This window comes from Erpetoichthys calabaricus, chromosome 3, assembly GCF_900747795.2.
Source record: "Erpetoichthys calabaricus chromosome 3, fErpCal1.3, whole genome shotgun sequence".
Lineage (NCBI taxonomy): Eukaryota > Metazoa > Chordata > Cladistia > Polypteriformes > Polypteridae > Erpetoichthys > Erpetoichthys calabaricus.
The window spans coordinates 147,387,211-147,409,139 of NC_041396.2; the positions used below are offsets into that span (position 1 = coordinate 147,387,211).

Here is a 21,929-nt window from a genome sequence, read left to right on the forward strand (position 1 = left end):
TATCAAGTTCTTGGTAATTTTGTGTTTTCTATCTGAGAGAATTGCAAAAGACAATAAATTACGCATTTAAACGTACTCTTCTTAATCATGACACTGGAGAGGGGGTAACAGCCATGTTGGTTGGACATACAAGTAAAAAATTAATACACATGATACTACTTCTACAATCATCATTACGTAAATAACGAAGGCGTGTGTCAGCATATACCTGCAACAAGAAAAAAAAACCATAAGTAAAAGTAATTTCCACAGAAAAAAAAATTAAACAAGGCTACACTTTTTCAGCTGGTTTGATTTGAAAGGTAAGCAGAGAACAAAGGGAGGATGAAAGAGTGATATAGAATCCTACAAAAAGTTTTAAATGAAGAATGGTGGGATGCAGAAGGGGTCTAATGTATAATGCCTTGTGTAGAATTCACACTAAAACATGGGATACGAACAAAATTATAAATGTACAAATGCACAATAAAACTCAGATGCATGAAACTGTGTATATAAATCCCAATCAACATGAATTTTAATGTACATGTACGACAAATTTCAACAAATGCGAAATGGAGGTACTGCACTTCTCAGTGAAGTGGAGACAAGGAAGAACACACTGTTTAGAGGCTTAAGCAGTGTTATAAGCAACAAAAGGAAATTGATGTAGTGGCACAAGATGTTGGAGGCACTCAAAAGTTCAAGTTCAGAAGGTCACACAGTTCCTGAAATAAAAAAAGAAGTGTTCAGATATTAAAGTCAACATGAAAGGGTGAGTCGTAGCCCCCCACCCCAAGCAATCAGTGTACTGGGAGGAGGTAGCGGAATTTTGTGGCTCACACCATTTGAGCAGCGTGCTGCTGCAATTATTGGTGAGACACTTATAACCACCATTTTACTGCTGCCCAAGCCTGAGAGTGGCAGTCATTATAACGTCACTCTTGTTCAGTCAGTGGGTTGGCAAGCAGGGTGAGAAAGCTTCGTCTTCAGCAGGTGCCTACTCTCACCTTAGTGAAAGTTTTATATGGTTACATCATACAGTTAACTTACATTTTGACCAAAGGAGTAATAATAAATGTCTTATCTTACTGAGAAGCCAGCCAGCCATCACACACAACACCATTTTCAAGTTTGTTCCCAACACTATTACTCAAAATGAATGAATGATGAGTTGAGCCAGGCCATCTCAGCACAACATTAATGAGACGGATTTTCACATCAAAGATAATTTGCAAATTAACAGAGTGGAAATATTTTCTGTTTACTTAAGCAAATTAATTCTTTGAAGCCACCTTCATAGCAATGTGCTTGCAGTCAACCACTCTGACTACAATTGGAAAACTGGACGTTGCTGTGAATTGTGCTTTGATACTTGCCTGTTTAATGACAGTGTAAGGAAATATATGTATATCTGGATGACAAGCAGATACCATCCCATACAGCTGGCATGGTACAACTCAGTGATGAGTGAGAAATATCCGATCAGTCAGCCAGTTCACGTTGAAAAGCTCCTGTGGCTAAAAACCGTTCACCACACAGCTCCAAGAAGATAGCTCTTAGAAATCTAAATCAACTTAGACCTCCTAAGAACTCACTAAATTAATTAGATCAGCTGACTCAATTCATTCTTTTAAAAAACAACTTAAAACTCAACTGTTCAGGAAGGCTTTTAACTTAACCAGACATTCTGCCTCCTCTTTTGGTATTCCTCTCCGCCGAGATGCTCAATATAATTTTTCTCTTTTAGTATTGAATTTAGTATTTTACTGTGGTTTAGTATATTTTAGTCTGTTTAATGCTTTTGCATATCTTGTATCTATCTGTTTTAGTGTTCTATTCAGGAAACATTTGTATCCAATGTTACATATATCTACTGTTTCTTGAGCATGGGAAAGGCACTATATAAATAAAATTTATTATTATTATTATTATTAGAAGTCAGTCATCATCATGGGAAAAGCAATCAGTATGATCTCTAAATACGTACTCTCTTCTAATTCTTCCATTTGCGATGTCTTCTAACAAAGCTAAAGCAGTCATGGTAGTTGAATATTTTGGCCATTCCATGCACCATTATATAGTTACAGGTTGATTACAATCAAGGGCCTTAAACTTGTAAACGGTATGAAATTAATTTCGGTGTATTTGATAAAGCCCTCGTCCTGGAAGCGAATCTAAAAATGAAAGGGAAACCACACAAACAGTAACACTGCTTTGATGCTGGGTGCGAACCGTTTACAAAAATTAGCAGAAACGTGTGTGCATTGTCCGACACTTCTGTGAAAATGTGTGAAGCATTACGCCAAGTTTAGTTTTTATATATCTCAACATGAGCATGGAAACAGGCGTACGCACCATTTATACGTGAGGCCCCAGGACTCTAAAATTCATTATAGGTAGAAAGGGCTGCATCGGAGCACATTTGTAAAAAGAAAATATAGCATGAAGATTATAATAACAATAGAAAAAATAGAAAGTAAGATTAGAGACCCAACACTTTGGTTATGTTGTTTTTATTCGTAATATTTCCAAATGGGAAATCATAACCATACATCGATAATTGAATTTTATAACCATGTACTTTATAGTAATTGAAAACAAATACTGGAAAAGGTAATCCAATTTTAACATCCACTATACTATATGCTGAACATATAAAATGTTTAATCAAAGAGAAATTAAATGATAAAAAGTGCTTTTTTGAAATATGAGGTCTGTAAGAATTAATTATAATTTCACACATGTGGTGGAGTGGTTACTATTGCTGTCTTACAACTCTGGAAACCACTTTAATTTGAGTCCCGAGTCCAGAGTATAGTAATCCCTCGCTATATCGCGCTTCGCCTTTCGCGGCTTCACTCCATCGCGGATTTTATATGTAAGCATATTTAAATATATATCGCGGATTTTTCGCTGCTTCGCGGGTTTTCTGCGGACAATGGGTCTTTTAATTTCTGGTACATGCTTCCTCAGTTGGTTTGCCCAGTTGATTTCATACAAGGGACGCTATTGGCAGATGGCTGAGAAGCTATCCAGGTTACTTTTCTCTTTCTCTTGGGCTGACTTTCTCTGATCCTGACGTAGGGGGATTGAGCAGGGGGGCTGTTCGCACACCTAGACGATACGGACGCTCGTCTAAAAATGCTGAAAGATTATCTTCACGTTGCTTTCTTTTGTGCAGCTGCTTCCTGAAACGACATGCTGCACGGTGCTTCGCATACTTAAAAGCTCGAAGGGTACGTATTGATTTTTGCTTGCTTGTTTTTCTCTGTCTCTCTCTCTCTTTCTGTGCTCTTGACAGAGGGGGTGTGAGCGGCCGCCTTCAACAGCTTTGTGCCGCGGTGCTTCACATACTTAAAAGCCAAACAGCCCTATTGATTTTCCTCTGCCTTTATGACAGTCTCTGCTCCCGACTCCTTTGAAGAGGAAGATATGTTTGCATTCTTTTAATTGTGAGACGGAACTGTCATCTCTGTCTTGTCATGGAGCACAGTTTAAACTTTTGAAAAAGAGACAAATGTTTGTTTGCAGTGTTTGAATAATGTTCCTGTCTCTCTACAACCTCCTGTGTTTCTGCGCAAATCTGTGACCCAAGCATGACAATATAAAAATAACCATATAAACATATGGTTTCTACTTCGCGGATTTTCTTATTTCGCGGGTGGCTCTGGAATGCAACCCCCGCGATGGAGGAGGGATTACTGTATAGTGTATATAGTTGACACATTAAGTACATGTTCAGTTTAGCGATTCTAACTTTCTGACGAAGGCATATATGGAACGTTTATTTGGTGGCTCCAAACTGATTAAAACAGAGTAAGTGTGCTGATGGTGCGCTGTGATGGAATGACAACCATACTTGGAGGCTAGCAAATTATTCTTTGGCATATAAGTAAGCCATGTAACTGAAACAGCAGTCGCAGCTAACAAATTTTTTAACAGACATTTTATTTATTTATAAAGCACTTTAAAAACAACCAAAAGACTGACCAAAGTACTATACAATAAAAAAACCAACATATCAGACAAACAATAACCAAAGGGTAAAAGATACAGAAACACATAAACACATAAGAGCTGAAGAGATTCATAATAAAAAGTACACAGTCAGTCAACATATAATACTGGGTTAATGGCCAGGGAGTAAAAGTGCGTTTTTAAATAAGATTTAAAGACAGCAAGTGAAGGAGCCTGCCTAATGTGCAACGGCAAATCGTTCCAGAGTTTTGGAGCTGCAACTGAAAAAGCCCGATCACCTCGGAGTTTGCCTCGTGCCTTGGGAACACGTATAAGCATCTGGTCGACTGACCTGAAAGAGCAAGACGGTACATAAGGGTGCAGCAGTTCCGACAAATAAAATGGGGCACAACCATCAAAGGATTTAAAAACAAATACAAAGATCTTAAAATGGATTCGAAAACGAACTGGAAGCCAGTGAAGGGAAGCCAAAAAATCGGGGTAACGAGCTCATGCTTTCTTGTGTCAGTTAAAAATCGAGCAGTGGCATTTTGCACCAGCTGTAGGCGAGAAACGGAGGCCTGGTTAATTCCAAAAAGAAGTGCATTGCAGCAATCTAGACGAGAGGTTATAAAAGCATGTATCACTGTTTCAAGGCTGCATTTAGACAAAACAGGCTCGATTTTTGACAGCTGCCTCAACTGGAAAAAGCAAGATTTTAAAACTTGACAGCCATGTGAACGCAGTGGTAAAGTGGAATCCATTTTCACACCTAAATTAGCGATTATGGATTTCTCAAATTGAGCCAAAGTGGAACGGTTGATGCAGGGAGTCCCGCTGGTGCCATTGGGTCTAAATAGCATGACTTCTGTCTTGTTCTCATTAAATTTAGAAAATTTAATGCCATCCAACTCATGATGTCAATAAGGCAATCAAGCAGGGGCTGGACAGAGCATGGACCAGGACGCTTCAGAGGGAAATAAACCTGACAGTCGTCTGCATAAAGATGAAATGAAATACAGTTTTTCCAGAAAATAGCACCGAGTGGCAGCAAGTACAAGGAGAAAAGATGAGGTCCCAGGATGGAGCCCTGTGGTACCCCCCAGGGGAGGGCAACAGAGGTGGAAGTAAAATCATCAATGCTGACACAAAAACTTCTATCTGAGAGATATGACCTAAACCATTGGAGAGCTGAACCTGTGATGCCCACCCACTGCTCTAGCCTGGAGATGAGGATCTCATGGTCTATAGTGTCAAAGGCAGCAGTTAAATCCAGAAGCATAAGTAGTACACAGTCACTAGAGTCCACTATTAAAAGAATATCATTAAAAACCCTTAACAGAGAGGACTCGGTGTTGTGGTGAGTTTTAAACCGAGACTGGAACACTTACAGAATTGCATGTTCGTCCAGGCAGGACTTCAGTTGGGTGTAGATGACTTTTTCCAAGAGTTTGGACAAAAAAAGGTAGCTTGGAAATAGGCCTAAAGTTAGACATAACAGAGTGGTTTTTGAAATTTTTAGGCACCACAATACAGGTTAAACTACTATTAATAATAGTAATAATAGACGGACCCAAGGTATTAAAGACCTCCTTAATAAGTCAAGGAGGGACAACATCAAAGGGGGAGCCAGATGGCTTCAGACTGGAAACCAGCTGCTTTAAAAAGGGAAGAGTGACAGGTTCAAAGTGGTCAAAACACAGCTAAGCAGGGTATTAAAATGGATGGATCATGAGAAGGTGGTGAAATTAGGGCCCTAGTGCTTACAACCTTCTTCAAAAAAAAAAAGTAAAAAAATTTGTCGCAAGTTTCTCTAGAAGTTTCCAGATAGACAGGTTAATGAACAGTAAGAACAGAACTTAATGTGTTAAAAAGTACACAGGGGTTGTGAGAGTTAGAGCCAATAACTTCAGATAAAAATTTTGATCTGGCAGCTTTCAAAACTTTCTGATAACACAACCAACTATCTCTTAAAATTTCAAAAGAAACCTGCAACCTGTCCTTTTTCCACCTCCGTTCAGCTCTCCTGCACTCCCGTCTATAGGCATGGGTATTAGCATTTAACCATGGCTCTGGGCAGGGCTTTAGTTGCCTGCTTTTTAATGGTGCCACAGAGTCCAGAGCAGTTTGGCAAGCAAAATTAAATTGAAGTATTAGCTCCTCAATATTGGAAGACACCGAGAGCTGTGAAGTCACTTCATAATTAAAAACAGCAGAAAATTAAGCAGCAGTGGAAGATTTAAGAGCACATCAGTGCCGAACAGGTGCATATGGTTTAGCAAATTGACAGAGAGGAACAAAATCAAATAAAACAGGGATATGGTCTGAAAACACTACATCACCAATTTCCAGATTAAGAACAGATTCACCATGAGAAAAGACAAGATCCAATGTATGCCCACGTTCCTGAGTGGGACCATTTGCAGACGGAATTAGACTAAAAGAGTCCATTAAATCTAAAACGTCCTTCACCAAAGGCTTCTCAGTACAACAAACACGAATATTGAAATCCCCAACAATTAAAACTTGGTCATATTTTGGTGGAAATTCTGCCAAGAAATCAAAAAAGTCACTTATAAAATCCTTATAATACTTTGGTGGATGATAAACCACTGCACAGAGCAGCACAAGAGAACGACCCAACTCAAAAAGACTCCGTTCAAAGCTGGAGAAAGAAACAGCTAGAAGCCACTGTTTACAATCGAAGTAGGATTTGAAGACAGTCACTAAACCTCCACCATGACCTGAGAACTGCAGGGAATTAAAATACGAGCTGCCACACAGCAACAATTCAGATATGGCGCTGGACTCACTGGAGACAACCAGGTTTCAGTTAAACAGAGGAAATCCAATCTATGAGAAGCGAAGAAATCCTTTAAGATAAAAGTTTTGTTCATTACAGATCAAGCGTTCACTAGACCCATCCTGATGGTTGCCGGGTCCGAAGCCGCAATAGCGAGCGTGCGCCAGAGGCCGCAAATTCTGAAGATTCGCTCCTTGCCAATGCAGGTGAAGTGGGCAGGGGCATGGAGGCGGAATCGCCTGATCGGAGCCAAAAACAGGTACCAGCCAGGAGTCCACAGGGTCCCAGGAGCACCATGACGCAAAAAGGTGAGGAGCCAATCTATGTTGAGCCAGAAACTTTGGGAGGTCGAGCCAAACAGGCCTTTACCTTCACCAACCGCCCGCCGCATTTACCTTGCCGTCTGTGACGCTTCCTCCAGCGAGGTGAACCTGAGCAAGGTAGAGGAATGCCGGTATTCCAGATAGGAGCTGGGGAGGAGGAAAATCTTGTCCTCCATGGTCCAACTGTACAAGTCTTACAGCAGACAAACGAAGCTCCAGAAGTGTTTGGTGATCATACACCAGTAGCGAGTTGACATTTTGCATGACACACACAAAAATAACAACAAAAACATAAGCAAAATAGAGAGCGGTAGACAAAATGCCACACACACTGGCACCATCCATTCCCCTTATTTTGTGGTAATAGATGTAATTTCAATGTTAATTTTTATTTGTACTAAAAAAAAGAAAATTCCAGATTGATTTTATGGTACCTTTATTTACATCATTAAAGTCATATTTCTTGATTGAATCATCTGCTGTTTTGGTAACTTGATTGTTTTAAGAGAGTGAGACAAGAATGAAGATTGTGGAATGTGTTTAAAGTAAAGTTCCAGTCAGGATGAAGGCAATTTCATAGACATAATTATCTGATCACGTACACATACAAATAAAAAGATAATATGAAACACCAATATAAAAATAATGAAATTCAAAAATATTTTGGATTTAAATTTTTGGAATGATATGTTTAATACTTTCTGGATTGGTCAGAAAATTGATTCCAGTTTGTCTAAATTTCATTCTTTTTGTTTATAAATATAAAATTAAATGATAGAGAGTACAATTCATATTTGTTACTCATATATTTCTTAATGATGTGTATTAAAAAATAAATCTCATAAATGATGGAAAAAGAAGCATGTATTAAACAAAAATGATGGATTATGGAAGGTCTTTATAGTGAATAAAATAATCACCACCTTATTTTGAAAAGTAAAGCAATAAGTTAAAAAAATTACTACTGTATCACCGTACTTTAAAAAGTTATAACAATAAAGAGTCTGATCGAGTCAACATTCAAGTACCGGGGAATGGGACGTTATTATTGGAGAAGGAGGTGGTGAAAACTGTAGAGGGGTAAATCTATTACATTATACTAGCTGTGTAGTAACTATTGAAATCGTCAGAAAAAAAAAAAAAATGAAATGTACAGATGTCAGGTATTTGAAAGGAACTACTCTGGGCATCTCTTTCCTAGGAGGATTAATTTTGCCGACGTGCTCACATCGCTTGTGTATAAGCGGCTGGAGGAACTGTAAAAGGGATACAGTTTTGCTGATGTTAGCGGCTAATGACTTTGTCTTTCGTCTGAGGTTTTGTTTTGCTGATATGCTGACCCAGCTTGTGCTATTAGGAGCTAAACGAGTTTTTTGTTTCCTCGGAGGTGGAGCCCTTACCCTGACTCCACCTCTCACTTCCGGGCCGGACAGACACACACACTTCTACACGTAGACGTTTACAAAAATACAAAGTGCCCTGTTTCCACTTCAGTGTAAATAAATATAAATTATGACAAAATAAAAGGCAAATTTTTGTCACATTAAATATTGCAAATAAACATTGATTAATTCAGAACAACAATAATGTGTGGTCTTCGGATTTTGTGAGACAGTTTAGATGTGAAGATTGCAGTACGGATTAAAAGATCATATCTTGAAGCAGCTTGTCTATTCTGTTGCTATTTCTTTTGTGTACATCCTTTATATTCTTCTTTATCTTACTCTTTATATCATTTGTTTTGCCCTCTTATTTAAATAATCATTACCTTTAGCTCAGACAAATCATTTCTATCTTTTCTGCACGGAGGCAGAGTTGCGAGTTCAGCTGGAGTTGATGCTGCTGATTCACAGGGGATATTGGTAGTAGATGACAGCAGGGATAGAGAGGCCATGCTCAGTTCCGATAATTGGCCCAAGATCAAAGAATTATCATTGACCGCATCACTTGCAGTTTTGCTCCCACTTTCAGGCTTGACTGGAACCGATACTGCAGTGTGAGGTCCTGGCAGAAACTTTAATTTGCCTATTTCTTCCAAGTCATTATCTGGCAGGCCATATCTGGCAGCTTTGAAAAAAGCTTTAGCTGCCTTTTTCTTATCTTTCTGTACCCTTGGTCTGCTGCTCATGCTTTAAACATACTTATATACAGTATACTTGTAATTAAATCCTCTCGGGTTGACTAAATACTGGATACCTCAGAATGATAGTAAAAAAAAAAAGTAAAAACACTGCTGCTACTGGGTGTATACGTCCTACACTTCCACCTCTCATATTGGACAAGACCAGCTGCTTCAGGATATAAAAGACCAGGAGGTACTTTAAGTAATAACTTTGCTGCAAGTTTTAAAGACATTCTAGCAAGAATTGAAAAAATATACAGGAAAAATATGAGTACGTTTGAGAATAAAATCAGAGAACCTGGGGCCTTATGTATAAACGGTGCGTACACACAGAAATGTTGCGTAAGAACGTTTCCGTGTTCAAATCGCGATGTATAAAACCTAAACTTGGCGTAAAGCCACGCACATTTCCAAAGTACCTCATACCATGTCATAGGCAAGTTCTCCACTCGGTTTTGCAGACTGGCGGCACCCAGCATTAAAGCAGTGCTACTGTTCCAGTGTGGTTTATCATTCTTTTTCAGATCCACATCCCTGACGCGGCTTTATAAATACACTGAAATTAACCGCATATTGTTTATTAGTTTAATGTATCTGATTGTAATTAACCAGTAACAATATAATGGTCCACAGAATGGTCAAACTATTCCAAATACCATAACTGCTTTAACGTTGTTACTCTCACTGCACCTTCTTCTTCTTCTTTCAGCTGCTCCCGTTTGGGGTTGCCACAGCAGATCATCTTTTTCCATATTACTCTCACTGCTCCACTCGGGGCAGCTGATCGGAAAGATAATTATCGGTATACACACGCTGCCTCAGCCATGCTTCCTATTTAAACTGCTTCTCACACGGCAAACGCTTCAAACCTTTCCTGTACGGACCTTGCGGTTCAGAAACAGTTTCATCCCAAGAGCTCTAAACGCACTCAATCAGTCCATCAACTGCTCCTTGTAGAACTGTTTGGACTTATAAGTACAATTACCTCACTGTAAACCTGCACTACAGTTATAATATTGCACAACCTGAGCCACTTTATAAAGCGCATATTTACATATGATGACGATATCATTTTTAAGATGAAATGCAGCAAAATATGTTTATTATATTATACAGATAAAAGGACTGTATGCTTCACTGGGACAGGCATGAACGATTGAAATATCTTCGTAGTACATTATTCTATGTTCCTTAAAAGTTTTGAAGAATCTGCGTTATAAGCTTACAGATGGCTTAACGTCTATTACAGAGCTGATTGTGTGGCGATCGGTTACTTGGAGAAAGAAAAGGAAGGACAGAAATTGGAGGTTAGTACGTTTGAAAGAGACAGTACTGCAGGGGCGGCCTTAGGCATGTGCAAACTGTGCACCTGCACAGGGCTGCCAAATCCCAGGGGCCGCCACACCAATATATATTGAATATAAAACAGAAAGAGAAAATAACGACACAGCTAAAAACGCAGCGGGAAAATTTCGGCAAAAGTTAAATGCTTGTGTCATGAGCATGAGGCGGCTATGCAGTGTCCGCAACGGACGTGGCCATCCGCTGTGCATAAGATACCATATTGACATTGGCGGGCGAAGGGGCCACCGATTCTTTCTCTGACCAGGGCCACCACAAACCTAGAGCCGCCCCTGAGTACTGCTGTAATAAATTATTTCATCGAAGGTCTTTCTCTGACCAGGGCCACCACAAGCCTAGAGCCGCCCCTGAGTACTGCTGTAATATAATTATTTCACACACAATCACTGCGCCACCGTGTTCCCATGTTTAATAACGTGCTTTAACTCCTATCATCATGAAAATTATATCACGTATACATCTCAGTATTTTAGTTATTCAGAGAGCTGTAATATCACGAATGTAATCAATTCTGTGTCCTGTCGGAGGAAGAGAAAGCCGGTTTAAGAAGTACGTAGTGATTCACACACAGAGCACATAGAAGAACACATACAAAACAAAAAAAGCATTTAACGTGCTACTTTAACTACGATGTGATTTGAGAAACTGGTTAATTAAATGATTTTAACATGAAGTTTATGATGTTCTACTTTAATTACATAGTTTATTTTGTCATTAAAGTGGAAACTTCGAGACTGAAGTTGACATTTCGTGCTTTTTCCCCACTGTGTGCCTTTTTTTTTCTCTGTACCCTAATAAGCTTTCATATGACACTCAGATGGTGGGCTACGTCTCGCCTTTTCACGCCGCCTTTGATATCTCACAACTTCTTTTTTATTTCGGGCACTGTGCGACTTTGTGAACTTGAGCTTTCGAGTTTCTCCAACACGCTATGTCAGTCGATTAGCTTCCTTTTATTGTTTATGTCACAGTTTAAACCAACAAATAGTACGTTTTTCCTTGCCTCCACTTGGTATTCGCTGAAATTCTTCCATTTTCCCTCTTGCTTTTCCCATTGTCTTTTCACAGAACGCGGAGCTTAAGGGCTATTTATATTGCTTTGCATATTCAAAGAGGTGTAATTTTGGGAAGAGTTGGGGCGGGACAGCAGGCGCGTTACTTTCACGCTGATCGGGATTAATGTAGCGGAAGAATGTGGAAGTTTGTGTACGCACAGATTCCTGCATCTGGATTTTTCTGTGCGTAAGCACATTTCGGCTTTTGTACTTACGTCATGTTATAGTGCGAATTCTACGCACGGCGTTATGCATGAGGCCCCTGGTGCTCAGCTTGAAGAAGTTAAGCAAACGCTTACGACTTGTATAGAAAATGTTGAGCAATTGACATCTGCCGCTGACAAAAAAGCAACTGCTGTAGAAACCAAATGCAAAGTGCTCAGTGATATAGATATAGGAGGAACAACATCAGATTCAAAGGTCTCTCTGAAAACTGTGAAAGTCCAAACCCAGTGAAATTCATAGATGAACTACTATCTAATATAATTGGAGAGGACTTTAAATTGGAAACCAACATCTCAGCAGCCTGCTACATAAGTGTATTAAATGTCTCAAACCTGACTATCTGTTTTGACAAATTACTGTACTATCACACATTATCTCAGCTTCCAAGGGGACTACTTTACATCACTCTGCGCCAGGTTTATTGCATCTGGTCTGTACTATCATAAGATATCTCAATTTTAATTTTTTCTACACCACTGCTGGGGTTTGTTTTGTCTTGGATGTGCGGTGTCTCTTGGCATGTCAGTGGACTGGGACTTTGCTAAGTGTGGTCTAGCCTCACTTGGGGAGGCAAAATAAGGGAGGACTATGGGGGCTTCAGGGTGGAGAGCAAGTTACTTCTTATTTATCCTTTCTACCCCGACAGCAATAAGTGTCAATATGTCAGTAGGCTCTGTAGCCTTAATACTTTTCAAAAATTTGAAATCATGGTTAAAGTTATTTTATAAAACAATGTAATACTTTTACTTATGTTTACAAAATGTCCCCAAATGTTCAGAAGCAGCTTTGTGAGATGGAATGTCAAAGTTCTCAATCACGATCTAAAGAGAGAGGGGAAAAAAAATTATATATTTTCTCACCTAACAGGTATAAATGCCAAGATATTTTTACAGGAGACTCATTTAATAAATAAGGACAAGTTTCGGTTTCAACAAGATTGGACTGGCCAAATCTTTCACTCCAGTAATACAAAGAAAACTAGAGAAGTGGGAATCTTAATACACAAAACAATCTCATTTGTAGTATTAGACGTAGTATCTGATCCTGAAGGGTAATATGTCATGGTGTAATTTATTTCATTCTTAACTAATTTTGATAAATATCTATGCACCTAATGCGGACGAGATAGATTTAATCCAAAATGTATCTGCATCTATTCCTTACATGAATACTCATAAAATTATAATGGCCAGAGACTTGTGTTTTAAATCTAAACAAGGATAGGTTTTCAACTATAGTGGTGATAACACCTAACACTGCTAATATCACCACACAGTTAGTAATAAATCAAAACTTATCAGACCCACGGAGATTTTCAAATCCAAACTAAAGAGTATACGCCTTCTCACCAGTACATTACAATTACTCAAGAATTGATCATTTCTTTATTAACAACAGTTTATTGCCCACTATCAAATCTTGCAAGTACAACGCTACTGTTATCTCCAACCACGTCCCTCTGATCACGGAGCTTAAATCACTATGTCCTACACAATCCTCTTGTACCTGGCATCTTAACCTCCTGTCATTAGCTGATGAGAAATGAACAGAAATCATCTCCAAGCAAATTGATTATTTTTAGAGACAAATGCATCCTAGAGGTCTCTGCAGGAATACTATGTGAAACTCTGAAACCTTTTTAAATTAATAAATTGGAAACCAAGGAGGTATCAGAGATAATCAATGAAATTACGAGAATAGATCAAGAATATGTCTGGTTTCCAAATGAGGCACTTTATAGGCAAAGAGAGGTTTTGCAAACAGAATTGAACCTCTTGACAACAAAAGAAACAGAACAGGGGGGTATTTTCCGTACGTCGCTTAAATCATCCGAGATCAGATGTCTCATCTTGGATGAGTTAATACCGGTGAAACTCATCCAGATAAGTTGGTTTTTCAAACGCAGCCGTGTAGGAGATTAGTCTAGCTGGATCTAATCATCCGAGATGAATGCGCGCGCCCCCGCCGAATGAAAAGCCCATATATATCGAGTCTAGAAAACATGATCAGCAAGTCTTTGATAGGCTGTAACAAAATGACGAAAGAACGGGCGCATTTTTTTTTTCTCACGCAAGCGGAGCAAGACCTTTTATTCGAAGGATATGAAGAATTTCAAGATTTAATATGCACAAGGGGTAACACTGCAAAAGCAGCCCAAACCAGAAAAGACGGCTGGCAAAAAGTGGCCGACAAATTAAACGCTAAGTAGTATGCATTGTACTTACTGAAAGCAGCGTTTCATTTCCTATGTGTCAGATTAATTATTATTTAATATGTCATAATTCCAGATCAAACGTGAGCACAAGGAGAACATGGGAACAGGTTAAAGTGAAGTACAAGAATATACTTCAAACTGGTAAATATTGGTATATAACTATTTAAAGAATTGACATAAAGAATCATATATAATGTAAAGAACATTAATTTTAAAGCTAATAAGAAGGCAGACAAGCAAAAAACAGGCGGAGGTCCATGCGGTCCAGACCTAACCCCTGCAGAAGAGTTGGCTCTCCAGCAAAATGCCCATTGCCCTGTTTCTGACAGCATTCCAGGGGGAAGCTCCTCCTCAGAACCAGTGGCAGGATGCAGTGGTCACTTCATTTCAGGTAAAGGATGGTCATTGCATATATTTGTCCTCAATGGGTGCCATAGGTAGGTTCCATATAGCCCTCTTTTTTTTGGGTCAGATGCAGGGAATGTCATATCCCTAGAACCTGTGTCTGACCAACGAGATATTAACAAAGGTCAAATATTTGATGAAGACACTAGGTCTGATTATTCATCGGGAGGAGAGGTACATTTTCCAAATAATGTTTGATCAAACTCCACTGTGATCAGTCCCATGTGCCCCAATCACATTTGGAAACCCTGGGTAATGAGAATGTTAGGCTGATTGTGAGATTCTTTATGGAACTGTGGGTGTTTTTACTTGTGTATTCCCCATACCTGCAATGGCATGAAACACCTCTTTTATTGTCTGCACATGCAGGTGTTCAGGAAACACTATGAAAACCCGAAGGAAATATTTCAGAGCCAAACAGACTTTACGAATTGCCTGGTAAACTGCACTTTTAGATTAGATTTTCTGCAACGCCTACAGTATATAAAAAAGTGCCGCTTGCAAAAAACCTCAAAGCAATGCTTACTGTCTGTGTGGTTGTGAGAGCCCGACTTTGCCGAGTTTAACTTCGAATATAAGGTCCTAATACATTTTTGAGGTACAATATTTCCCCTCGGCTAAAGCGGTATCTTTCGAAAAGAATTTCCTCCGGGAGCAATAAAGGATCTTGACGATCGCGCAAACCCCTCTCTATATGAAATTCTCTTCTTATAATTTGCGTACCGACATCAATTGGTCGCTCATTCATGAACAGTGAAGCCATGACTGAATGAATTCCATGCACGGACACTGATTAAGTGTGTGAGCTAATCCTTGTTTACAAAGAACAAACCTGCTCTGAGCAGGTTTGAGGATTAGGATGTGTTGCTATGACAACACTTCCAGCAAGAGTTTCGAAAAACCGACAGATCCAGGATCAGGCCAAATCGTCAACAATTACATCCGGCTAAACGAGTAATCCACGTACGAAAAATACCCCCCAGCTCTTCTTTAAATCACAACATCAATACTATGAACATGGAGAGAAGGCGAATAAGATCTTAGCTCAACAAATCCACAAGCAGGAAGTTCATAATGCAATAACAGAAATTACCAACACAGATTTAGTTAAAATCATTGACCACAGAAATATAATCCGCACATTTAGAGTACAAAAGTCCTTTAATTCTACGCAGTTTAAAGATGATAAAACACAATCTCAAGAGTTTTTGACATATTCCAAATAACCACACCTAGATACTCTTGGTGTAAAGGAAATGGATAAACACCTCTGACACCCTCAGAATTACTAGACACTAAAAACACACTCCAAAGTGGGAAAGCAGCAGGCCCTGATGGATACCCTGTGGAATTTTATTTCAAAAAATTCAAACAAGTTAGCTCAACTACTATAAACATTTACAGAAGCTTGACACAACAAAATTCTACCTCAAACTTTTCGCCAAGCAATAATCACTGTCTTTCCTAAACAATATAAGGACTTATTACAATTTGCATCATACAGACCAATTTTACTTCTGAATAATGATGTTAAGATACTCTCCAAAGTTCTAGCAAGAAGAACTGAGAATGTGCTTCCCTCTGTAATAAAGACCAAACTGGATTTATTAAATGCAGGAACTTACCTTCTGATCTTCTATGTTTGTTTAATGTAACATACTTACCCATATATCACAGATCTTATTATCTTTGCACACAGAAAAAGCATTTGACGTGGTTGCATGGAACTACCTATTTACCACATTGCACAAATTTGTGTTAGGCCCAAATATATGTGCATGGATCAAACTACTCTATACAAGTCCAAAAGCCCCCATTCATATTAACAACATTATTTCAAGCTACTTCAAACTAGAATGTGGTAATTAATAAGGATGTCCCATATCACCATTGCTCTTTGCAATCACCATTGAACCATTGACTTTTGAAATGCATTACAGATAAAGGGGATTACCAGAGAAGGACTTGAATAGAAAATATCACTATATACAGATGGTACTGTATATATCAGACCCATAAACGTCCGTACCACTAGCCCTCAATGTACTAGAAGAATTTCAAAAATTACCTGGACTCAAAAAATTAATTTGAATAAAAGTGTGCTTTTTCCAGTGAACTCTCCAGTACACAATATTAGACTGGACACCTTGCCATTTATTTTAGCAGATCAGTTCAAATACCTAGGGGTAAATATCAAAAGTAAATATAAAGATCTTTTTCCACAAAATATTGCTATCTGCTGGAAAAAAATAAGATGTGAATGGGCAGTCTGCCCTTCATCTCACATTAGCAGGGAGAATCAATGCTGTCAAGATGAACATCCTTCCCAAGCTTCCACTTCTATTTATGAGCATCCTCCTATACATTAACAAATTGCTCTTTAAGAAATTAGATTAAATTATAACCTCAATTATTTGGAATTCAAAACATCCATGCACCCAAAGGGTGACTCTACAATGACCTAAAGAAGAAGGAGGCATGACACTACTTGACTTTCAATTTTATTACTGCGCAGCTAATATACAAGTTATCAGGACCTGGAAATTGACACCAATTGATGAACATACACAAACAGGTCTGCAATAGAAATAAAATCTCATTGTACTTCTTTATATGCACTAATTTGTGCCCAAGCAAATACAAATTATCATCAATATGCTGTAAACACAATTGTCCATCAATCATTCGGAATATGGAACCAATGCAGGAAGCACTTTATGACAAAGAACCTTTTATCTGTTGCACCATTACATGATAATCACTTTTTTCTACACTCTCAAGCCTACATAGTATTTAATGTATGGAAAACATCCAAGATTAAAAAACACTTAAGAGATTTGTATATAGATAATGTCTTTGATTCTTATGAACGATTACACTTTAAATTTAAGTTCCTATCAACATAACATTTCCACTACTTTCAAATCAGAAACTTTGCTAAAAGGAACCTGCCCAGAGGCAATACTGATTAGTCTTGAAGACTCAGACAGCATTTCAACAATGTATAAAAACACTTTAAAGTCTCTACCTTTCAAAGATCCTAGGGCAGGGGTGGCAAACTCCAGTCCTGGAGTGCTGCAGTGGCTGCAGGTTTTCATTCTAACCCTTTTCCTAATCAGTGACCAGTTTTCACTGCTAATTAATTCTTTTTCCCTTCATTTTCATAGCCCTGTTTTTAAGGATTCAGTGCTCTGAATTAATTATTTTCTTCATTAAATGTCAGCCAAACAGAAATCAAATATGAAACAAGTCAACAGTTGAGCAGCTAAATTGGGGCTTCAAACTCCCAACTAATTTATCTCCAACCAGTTTCTTAATGAGAAGTGAGTTCCTGCTGTTAATTGAACTCCTTATTTAATTCTATGGTTTGTTGCTGCTCTAATTCTGACACAGCAGAAATTTCCATAACTGTTGATTTTCTCATTTTTCTAAGAACATTGTCAAAATGTTTTGGGGACCTGACAGATCAACCTTACTTAGACCCTCACATTTCTTTATTTTCAGATAATGTGTGATGGGCACAGGTGAGCTGGTCAGGTGGAACCTTGTTTTGTGTCTCATTATTGTTTGGCAGCTAATTAAAGAAACAACTAATGGGCCTGAATCAAATTAATTAAAATGAAGGCAAAAGAAGTTAATAATAAGCAAAAACTAATGAAGATGGTTAGAATGAAAACCTGCAGCCACTGCAGCACTGGAGTTTGCCACCCCTGTCCTAGGGTATGTTGGAGAAAAAAATCTTTGACTTAACATTTCTGGAAATGGGTGGAAGGCTGTCATGCATAGAAAAAAATCAAAGAGCAAAATATGTGACTTAACTTGGACAATTCTATCGATTGAAAAGGATACAGCTACGACGGACAAAGAATTGTTGTAACTGAGGCGCAAATGCCCTCCCATTGAAAAATAATTAAAATATGTTTGCATGATAAGAACTTGAAAATGCAGAGTGGAAAATGAAAATTCAATGAGCAACAGGAGGCGCCGGTGTTTATTTGCGTTTTACTTATCATTTTTGTAGATTCAATGTTTTTCAGACTGAAAATGCAAATGGTTTTAATTAATTTTATTTTTAATTCTTGCTGCATTCTTGCGTATAGACGTTGAAAAATAAACGGCAAAAGAGAGATTGCATTTTCATTTTTTGCCGAAAATACCTCCCACACTACGTAAGGATACCTAAAAAAGCCCACATTTCTACATAAACTTCGCACGTCGCAATACTGTAAGAGTACTTGGTTAGCAATTGATCGGTGTAAAGCGATTTCACCATCAATGTCTACAAATAGTGTGGTTAAACTGCACATTATTTCCAATCGTTAAACGTCTACATTAATTTTACTTTAACATTCCGAAGTATTGCGGACAGATGCATACTAAAAGTGAAGTATGTAAGCTCTCAGCATAGAACTATCCATTTGTGCTCGAGAAAAACTATTTTTAACTCGGCGTGTGCCAACTGTAACCTGTCTTATACACTAGATTACTTTTTCAGATAAGTAAATTAAATACACCAGTCTGCATGGACACAGTACCATTAATTGGCAAAGGGTTTTCTCCCCTTTTTAGTTTTTCAACTCACATTAAACAAATGTCTATACAAATTCAACTACCAATATACCACAACAAAAACACACGTTTACATGCCTTCCTTTAATATTAAACAATAAATCCACTTCTCTTTGACAAAATGACTATTGTGGACATTTCTGAAGAAAAACAAACCAAAATGAAAGAGATACAAAAGCTGATTGCCAACCTTTCTCTGCATGTAATGAAAGTCCAAGCTACTCAATTTAGACGAGACGAAATAAGACAACAGGACTCTAACTGGCTGGCAGCAAGAAGAGGCTCCGAATGTCCGTGACGTCTACCAATCCACATACGCCTCCATTACACTTCCGCATTCGGTAAGCCAATCAGTCGTTCGGAAAGCAAAATACAAATATTTTGTCCATGCTTTATCTTAGTCAGTAAATAATAGCATAGAAAAAAAACATGCAAAGTAAAATAATATACTAATAAAAACATTACAAAAAGAGAACTAAAAATGTATAATTTCATACAAAAACAATATATGTGAAACGTTTTCGTAATGTCAGGATGGCCGAGCGGTCTAAGGCGCTGCGTTCAGGTCGCAGTCTCCCCTGGAGGCGTGGGTTCGAATCCCACTTCTGACAAGTCTTAATTTTTTTAACCCTTGCATTTAATGCACTGTCTTCATTTGTAGTAGTGTTAACCAAAAATTCTGTCAAAAAAATTCATGTCAAAAATTCTGCAAAAAATGCCTAAGGTGATTCTGCTGGCGTGTCGCCCACGTTAATTCTTTAAATACTAATTTATTTGAAAAAAAAAGTTTATTTAAAAAGATACCGCCCAATCAAGTGTGGTGCTATATATTAAAAAAAGTAAAGGATAAATCAGTGACGTACATGAGCACGGGTAATTGGACTTAAAATATTGCACTAAAATTACCCTATTTTTAATAGTAACTTTGAATTGAACTAAAAAATATGAAACACATTGCATTTGATTTGATATCAATAAATGGTGTTTATGTTGCCGAGTTTTAATAGAAAGTCTGAAATTGAAAGTAGGTACTTTGTGCACTTCAAGCCAAAAGAAGCAGCACTAACGTAATCTGTCAATCGGTTTCTTTTGTCAGTTTTAATATTGCCTAACACCAAGAATAAGGTCTCGTCAAAGTGTAACGCAGAAAATAAGACAGCTTTAGGAGGGATTAAGAGGGACACTACGGACACAGTATACCAAAATAGTCTTTGAGCTTAATAAATTCCTTACCTCTGCAACAGTGTTGTTTAGGGAAGCTCTGAACAATGAAAAAAACGGAGAAGGGTGTCTCTGCAGAACACTGACCCGAGTGGGCGGATTTCAAGTACTGGAAGTGTATTACAGTGGGTGGTTTCAGAGCGTTGTTCTGATTGGCTAAAACAAACACTGGGTGGATTTCAAGCGGAGTAGGCGGGTTCCATTGGAGTTTCTGATTGGCTAAAACGACAACTGGGCGGATTTCAAGTTAAGTATCTGATTGGCTGTGTGACGGGACTTCTTATGATACCGGAAAAAGAATCTTAGTCTGGATGCGTGCAGCTAGTGATGGACAGAGTGAAGCCTCACGAAGCATTGTCGCTATCCGATCTGCGTGCATTTGACACTCACCTCTCTAGTGACACCTCCTGGCAATTTTCATTAACATTACACAAACTTATGATCCACTTCAATGACGTCAGTTACAACTCTTATTGCTTTTATCTTTTCGCAGCTACAGACTGAAAACGAAGAGAAGGGTTCGTCAGCAGCTTCTAGTGTCTGATGTCTAAAAAAAATAAATATAACTAACGCCGACAGGCAGAATGCACTATACGATAGCAAGAGTTAAACAAAATAAGACGCCTCACTCATGGATTCCCGGCTCTTTCAATTAGTATTTACTTTTGCACTGTATCATTATAATCGCTCCTGTTATTAGTATTATAATTAACCCTGATCTTTTCTTGAGATCACATTTAATAGCCTTAAATGTTTTCTTTGGTCTGACTTAATTAAAACGGAGTAGACAGAAAATAAAGGTTTATCCCTGTACTTTGCCATGATATAGGTAAGCACATTTGAGAAAGAGAAGGTGAAATCCGTAAATCACAGATGTTATTATTCGATCAATATTTTATTTCATTTATTAATACGTTACAATATTTTTTGAAGCTCAAAAGTAACGAGTTCGGTATGAAGAAAAGACGCCGTCAGTGTCTCAATTAACTAAGGTGGTTGCTTTTTTTTTTTTTAAATTATGGGCGTAGTACTAGCCCGAGTTCGATCCGAACTAAAGACTCATCATAATTAAAAGTCGAGTGAAATCTTTATAACCAATTTGACTAAATAATTTTGAGAGATACTGTGGATGGATTGCATAAGAGATCTGTTCGGGAATCATCCCCACAGATCTAATTTATTGCGTAAGGCAGCTCACGTATTTACATTAATTCATCTTATATTCATCGTCATTTGACGTCCATGAACTCCTCCATTGAATAAGGTGATAACAAACCCACTGTGGTAGATCTGGTTGAATTTGCTCTGCTGCACCAAACATTCAAAGGTGTCAATCCGGAGCACATGAGAGAGGCTGAGAGACACGGCGCAGATCAGTCACCGGCACACCAACACACACGAGATACTCCAAGGTGAGCAGAGCATGTATCAAGTGAGCATTGTACGTATCAAGGTCGGCATTAAAGATCCTCTTGAGTGCTGAGGCAACAACAAAAAGCAGCGGGATAAACACATCTGGACCTGCTGCCGAAAAAAGCATTTGCTTTTAACAACAGCATCCCTCCCTCGTGAACACATCTTCAAGGTCCGGACAGGCGATCAGTAAAACGTTGTCTTAGTCACAGCACAGTGCAATAATAAAACATTTCCTAAAACATATAGTTGTCCAGTCTGTATCATTCCTAAGCAA

General features: G+C 38.3%; 1 protein-coding gene and 1 non-coding gene across 3 annotated transcripts in view; one reads left to right on the top strand and one right to left on the bottom strand.

The window, feature by feature from the left end:
- dusp23b (dual specificity phosphatase 23b) overlaps nucleotides 1-20,527 on the bottom strand; it is a 96,556-nt gene extending 76,029 nt beyond the window's left edge. The window contains exon 1 of one of the 2 annotated variants that reach the window (XM_028797381.2): nucleotides 20,252-20,527. The gene's annotated coding sequence lies outside the window, so the exon portion shown is untranslated. Of the gene's footprint in view, nucleotides 1-19,208; nucleotides 19,291-20,251 lie in introns of those variants that run through there. The other variant, XM_028797382.2, reaches the window with a different exon arrangement.
- On the top strand, nucleotides 19,547-19,629 carry trnal-cag (transfer RNA leucine (anticodon CAG)). The gene has a single exon. It is a non-coding gene; the product is annotated as a tRNA-Leu (tRNA).
- Nucleotides 20,528-21,929: the final 1,402 nt, after the last annotated feature.